Below are 7,301 nucleotides of genomic sequence, written 5' to 3'. Positions count from 1 at the left end.
AAACACAGTCGTTTCCATGCTTAGTGGAAGGAAGGCCTGACATGTAATCCATGGAGATGGATTCCCAAGGTCGACTAGGGGTAGGCAGCAGGGTATAGAGGCCTTGCTTCTTGATGGTTGGTTTGGCAATGGCACAGGCAGTGCATGATATGATGTACTTCCCGACATCTTGTCGAAGATTCGGCCAATAGAAATAATTCTGCGGTAATGCCACCATTTTCTCGACCCCAAAATGTCCAGCAGCCCAACTATAGTGTGCTTCCCAAATCATCTTGGCATTCTTGCTTGAGGGAACACAAAGGTGACCCAGGTAGCATAATAGGGCATCTTGGAGGTGAAAATCTGGAACATGCTGACCCTCCAAGAGTGTCTGGTATGTGTGGCCGAATTCTGGGTTGCTTTTGTAGAGAAGTGGCCAATCAGAAGTCTCGTGCCCATAAGAGTTTAGCACAGTGGTTAATGCCATGATTGGTGATCAACTGAGGCAATCTGTAACATTATTGGTGCTACCCTTCTTATACTTGATATTCAAATGGAACTATTGCAAGTATGTGGACCACTTCTTATGGCGATCATTTTGAAATTTCCCTTGGGTCTGTATGAACTACAGGGGTCGGCGGTCTGTGTGGGTGACCATTTCCTTCCCCAAAATCTAATGCTTCCATTGTCTATAGGCCTGCACAATGGAATACATCTCTTTGTCATAAGTGGGATACTTCCGGACTGTGTTTGAAAGTGTCTCACTGTGATATGCCACATGATGCCCATGTTGAATAAGGACTACCCCAATAACATAGTCAGAGGCATCTGTCTCGACCTCAAATGGTTGTTGCAAGTCTGGTAATGCAAGCACTGGTGTCGTGCAGAGGTGATCTTTCAACTTTGTGAATGCCTTTTGTTGAGATTCAGAACAAAAGAATTCTTCTTTTTCTCCTCCCTTAGTGACTTGACTCAAGGGCCAAGTGATATGATAAAATCCCAACACGAACCTGCGGTAGAACTTGGCAAGACCTGGAAAGTTGCGGAGCTTTATCAGAGTAGTTGGAGATGGACAATATCGCATGACTTGGATCTTGGCTGGATCCACATGCACCCCCTATTCAAAAATAATTTATCCCACATACAGAACCTGGGTCATGCCAAAAGTGCATTTCTCCAAATTGGCACATAACTTGTGTTGCCGTAGTCTTTGGAGAACCTCTCGAATGTGGTGGAGGTGCTCCTCCCAACTCTGGCTGAACATCAGGATGTCATCTAAGTATACCACTACAAATGAGTTGGTGAATGGCCACAAGATGTCATCCATTAGCCTCATGAAGGTTGCCAGAGCATTCGTCAATCCGAAAGGCATAACCAACCATTTGAAAAGGCCCTCCTTAGCTTTGAAGGCAGTGTTCCACACATCGAAGGGTTCGATTGGTACCTGGTGATATCCTGAATTCAAATCGATCTTGCTGAAATATTTGTTCCCCTTCAGTTGGTCCAAGAGGTCATCAATACGTGGCATCAAGTACCTATTATGGACAATGATCTTGTTCAGTGCCCGATAGTCAATACAGAGTCTCCAAGTCCCATCCTTCTTCTGTACCAACACAATCGAGCTCCCACAGGGTGATGAACTTGGACGGTTGTGACCTTTCTGTAGCAGCTCTTGAATGTGCCTCTTCATTTCATCATTCTCCAGAATGGAGCGTTGATAGATTGGTCCATTGGGCAGTGGCACACCTGCGGTGAGATCGATGGAGTGCTTGACCTGATAGGGCAGAGGAACCCTTGCAGGGGAGGTGAAAATGTCCTCGTACTCCTCCATGACCTTGTCCATCTGTAGTTTTCACGCGGAGGGCCCTATCTGGAGGTCGTGGCCACGGTCTTCTTCTTTCCTTGAGGGAATATCATCAGGAGAAAATTTCTCGATTTTGGAAATGAGCTTACTGCATTGTTTTGCAATAATCAAAGAGATGGCAGTAGGCGGTGCTACCTCGAGTATCCTGTACAACTTATATCCCAAAGTAACAATAACAACATGGGGCCTTGTTTCATACACAACATGTCGCTTCCACAAGTATGGTTGTCCTAATAATACATCACAAATTTCAAGGGGAGCAATGTCACATAATACCTCATCCATGAAGGGCTTCATGTTGTATGGAAGGTGACACTGCTAGCTCACGTGAAGATCCCGTCCTTGGTGAAGCCACCCGATGGTGTACGGTTGTGGATGTGTTGTGGTCAATAAGCCCAGCTGCTTCAAGACCTCTACTGAAATGAGGTTCTTTTGGCTCCCGTTGTTGATAATGAACTGTAGCCGGGAGCCCTTTACCCACATCTGGGAGTGGAAGAGACACTCCTCCTCCTCTGGATCTTCGGGTTCCACATTCTGGATCTTTGAGGTGGCAACGGTGGCATTAGGCTCCGCGTTGATAATATGCTTCCCTTTGTCATTCCCCTTGTCGGGTTCTGACTCAGAGTCAAAATATGCATCTGATTCTAAAACCTTTAGCTCGGCCACCAATGACTGCTTGGCCCAAGACTCACTTGTGTTGTGAGTGGAGCTCTTATGGAACTGACACCACTTTCCTGTGTCCTTTTTCGACTTCATGGTGCTATTCTTTGTTTGCAGCTTTGGTGGGTTGCCTTGGGCCACCCCACCTTGGATTTGTCCTTTTTTCTGTGGTTTTGGGGCGCCTTTCCCTTGCTTCGAATTCGCAAATCCAAAGTCTCGCTTCTTCTGTTTAAAATTTTGCTCAACCTTGACGGCATATCGGTATGTTGTGCCGAGTGAGGGGATGTTCAGGAATTCTATTTCTTCCTGGATGTACTTGTGCAGGTAGCTGCGGTATTTGAGTACCAAATGTTGCTCTGAATCCTTGATACCAAACTTTGTGTGAAGGGTATGGAAAATATTGGTAAACTCCAACACGTCTTGGTCCCTTCCCTGCCACAACGTGGTCCACTTTATGTATTGATCCTCCTAGCTTCTGACATGGTAGTACTGCTCCTTGATGGCATCTCAGAAAGTATCCCAAGTGGGTACGGCTGAAAATAGTGAGCCTGTACTTTCATCCTTATGCTCGCAGTAGGTTTCCCACCAGTCCTTGACGTGGGGCACTGCTTCTAGAAGAACAAAAATAATCTTTTCCCGACTGGAAAAATCATGAACATAAAAATAACCCTCTAGTAGATTTAACCATTTATCGACAACATCTGCGTCTATCTGACCCTCAAATATGGGGATTTCTATTGGGTTGTGTTATATTCTTTCCATGACTAGCCCACGTAGTTAACCGGGGTGTTAGAGGGGGGGCAGAGCCCCCTGTTCATTGCATCGATTGCATATTGGAGGGGTCACAGGGGGTTTGAGGGGTGCAGGTAACCCCACTCTATGGGGTCCGGGGCAACACCCCAGAAAATTTTGGTTTTGGAACCTATGTTAGGTTGGGTGGACCCACCTATGGTTTTGTGCATGACTTTTACACATGTTTTTGGAATGGTTTTGGACGTGATGGTTTTCGGTCCATGGTATTGGATGCTTCGGCATTTATAAATATGTATTATAACATTGAAAGGAACATAATGAAAAATCAAACTGGTAGTCTTGATTTTGGGATCCAGGGGAAAATATTTGTGTATATGTGTTTTATGTGTTATGCTCTCGCATTGTTTATTTTATGTGTTTTAAAATTCATATGCATGTAATTTCTGTACGGGGTTAAAACCTATACTTGGTATCAAGCTGTTTTGGCTTCAAGGGGACACCTTTGTTGCTGAGGGGTTTCGCTCGAGCCTGTGGTAGACCCTGTTCACTGGGAGATCTGTGAGATCGATTTTGGTGGTGAAAGAAGATGGCGAGCAGTGGAAAGATAGAGATCAAGAAATTTAATGGTTAGAGTTTTGAGTTGTGGAAACTCAAGATGGAGGATCTGTTGGTGGACAAAGATCAGTGGATCGTGGTAGATCCGAGTACTAAACCAATAGGAGTGTTCGATGAAGAATGGAAGAAGTTGGATTGGAAGGCAAAGAGCACAATATGATTATGTGTCTTAGATTTAGTATTTCTGAATGTATCAAGGGAAGCTACGACGAAGGCTTTGTGGGACAAGTTAGGGACTTTGTACTAATCTAAGTCTCTGGTGAATAAACTGTTCCTGTGAAAAAAGTTGTATAACCTGAGGATGAAAGATGGAGACTCGGTGACAGAGCATCTAAACGCATTTAATACTGTGGTAAATCAGTTAGCATCTGTTGATATTAAAATTTTAGATGAAGATAAGTGCATCAGTTTGTTGTATTCTCTACCAGATTCGTGGGATAGTTTGGTTATTACAATAGGTAGCAATGCAACTGCCTTGCAATTTGATAAAATAGTCTCATCCTTGCTGATGGAGGAGATGAGACGGAAACATATGGAGAGCCAGAATGGTGATGCCTTATCTGTACGAGGACAGTCCCAGAACAGAAATAAAACTAAGTCATCGAGTGGGAGATATAAATCTAGAGGGAGATCTAAATCTCCAGGAAAACCTATAAAGGTGGTGTGTTGGAAATGCAGAAAGGAAGGGCACTACAAAAGGGACTGTAAATCTAAAGCTCCTGATAAAGGAAAGGGATCTGATGATGCTTCTTTTGCAGAGGAAAAAACCACCTCAGATGAAGGTGGGGATGTGTACTTGGCTTCTTCAAGGACTCATGTAGATCATGAGGCATGGTTGATTGACCCAGGTGCATCCTTTCACTTGACTCCCCATAGAGAGTGGTTCTGCGAGTATGAGAAATACGATGGTGGTGATGTCTTCTTAGGGGATGATAGGAAGGCTAGAATCGTTGGTGGCAGAAAAGTAAAGTTGAAATTGCAAGGTGGAAGGGTTAGAACACTTTTGGGTGTTCTGCATATCCCTGCATTGGCCAGAAATCTTATTTCTATAAGCAAGTTGGATGATGCAGGTGTAAAAACAGTGTTCGATAAGGATACCTACAAGATGGATTTGGGAGCAATGGTATTGATGCGGGGAGTTCGGATTGGAACTCTATTCAAGCTGCAAGGTACCACGGTTGTTGATGGGTGCAATAGTTCTGTGGTTCCTGAAAGTGGAGCAGAAAATCTAGTGGTCCCTGGAGAGAAGTCCATGTTGTGGCATCAAAGGCTTGGACATATTGGAGAGAAGGGCCTTCAAATACTTCATGGTAAAGGTATGGTAGAAGGTATGACTAATAGCTCTCTGGACTTTGATTTCTATGAAAATTGTGTATATGGGAAGAAGAATAGGGTGAGCTTCCCCTCTGGGGGTAAGAGGGAAAAACATATATTAGAGCTTGTGCATAGTGACGCGTTTGGACCTGTGAAGGTTCCATCACTGGGTAAGTATGTGTACTATGTATTATTTATAGATGACTTCCCAAGGAATACATGGATATATTTCCTTAAGAAGAAATTTGAAGTCTTTGACAGGTTTAAAGAATTCAAGGCTCTAGTGGAAAACCAGACAGAGAAGAAGATAAAGGTGTTGAGGACAGATAGTGGTGGAGAGTTTTGTAGTAAGGAATTTGAAGAATTCCGTAAGAATTTTGGTATAGCACGGCAAAAGACTACTCCATATACAACTCAACAAAATGGAGTTGCAGAAATAATGAACAAGACGTTGATGGAAAGGGAAAGAAGCATGCTCAGTGGTGTCGGGTTAGGACAGGAATTCTGGGCAGAGGCGGTGGACACAACATGTTACCTAGTCAATAGATCACCTTCATCAGCGTTGGAGGATAAAACTCCATAGGAGGTATGGACTGGTAAGAAACCATCTCTTTCACATCTGAGGGTATTTGGATGTGATGCATATGTACATGTACCAAAGGACAAATGAACCAAGTTGGATAGTAAATCTAAAAAGTGAATCTTTATTGGGTATAAGGATGGTTTAAAGGGTTATAAGCTTTGGAACCCAGTAACAAGGAAGGTTGTTTACAGTCGAGATGTGGTGTTCAGAGAGGTGAAAGATGTTATTAAACATGAAGTCCAACCAAAGGAACCTAAGAAGATAGAGTTTGAGCTAAAGGAGGAAGAATCAGACTCTACAGCAGAGGAGGAATTAGAAGGTGAAGAGCCAAAAACTCTGGGTGTGAGAAGATCAGTTTGAGAAAGAAGGCAACCAGAAAGGTATAGTCCATCTGCTTTCTGTTCAAATTTTTCTTTATCTATTATTGATGATGATCCCAGAACTGTGAAGGAAGCAGTAGATTCAGAGGATGGAAAACTCTGGAAAGAGGACATGGTTGATGAAATGGCATCTTTGTGCAAAGATGAGGCTTGGGATCTGGTGGAGTTGTTGGCTGGAAGGAAACCCATTGGCAACAAATGGGTTTTCAAGAAGACAAATGCAGAAGGAAAGGTGGAGAAATAAAAAGCTCGGTTGGTAGCAAAAGGTTATTCCCTGGTACCGGGAATTGATTTTGGTGATATTTTTTCTTCTGTTGCCGAGGTAACTTCTATTATATTTCTTTTATCTGTTGCTGCTACTTTTGATTTTGAGGTAGAACAAATGGATGTGAAGGCAACATTTCTTCATGGGGATCTGGAAGAGGAAATCTACACGAAGCAACCTGAAGGCTTTGCGGTGAAGGGTAAGAAAGAATTGGTATGCAAGTTAAAGAAGTCTCTGTATGGGTTGAAATAGTCACCAAGGATGTGGTAGCATAAATTTGATACATTTATACAGGGACTTGGCTTCACCAGAAGAAAAGCAGATCATTGTGTGTATTTTAAATTAATTGGTGACCATGTTATTTATTTGGTCTTGTATGTGGATGATATGTTGTTGGTTAGAAATGACAAAGCAATTATCCAGGATTTGAAGACCCAATTGTCCTCCAAATTCGACATGAAAGATCTTGGTGTTGCAAACTATATTTTGGGCATGGAAATTAAAAGAGATCGGGCAAAGAGGAAGCTTTGTTACACCAGAGGAAGTATGTCGAGACAATATTGCAGAGATTTAATATGCAGGATAGTAAACTGGTGAAGGTTCCTATTCCTGTAGGTGTAAAGTTATCTGCTAAATAGTGTCCCAAGACACAAGAAGAGGAAGAGGACATGTCACGTGTTCCATATGCAAGTGCAGTTGGTAGCCTAATGTATGCAATGGTCTGTACTAGAACAAACATTGCACATGCAGTGGGAGTATTGAGCAGGTTTATGTCAAAGCCAGGAAAGGAGCATTGGACAACAGTGAAGCGGGTTTCCAGGTATTTGCGTGGCACTAGTGATTATGGTTTGTGCTACCAAGGAAGACCAGGATTGGACAGAGTATTGG

This window comes from Pinus tabuliformis, chromosome 4_1 (genome assembly GCF_031772625.1).
Source record: "Pinus tabuliformis cultivar Carrire ecotype Pingquan chromosome 4_1, CPIR1, whole genome shotgun sequence".
Lineage (NCBI taxonomy): Eukaryota > Viridiplantae > Streptophyta > Pinopsida > Pinales > Pinaceae > Pinus > Pinus tabuliformis.
The sequence above is the reverse complement of the archived record's forward strand: the minus strand, read 5'-3'. Positions refer to the sequence as shown.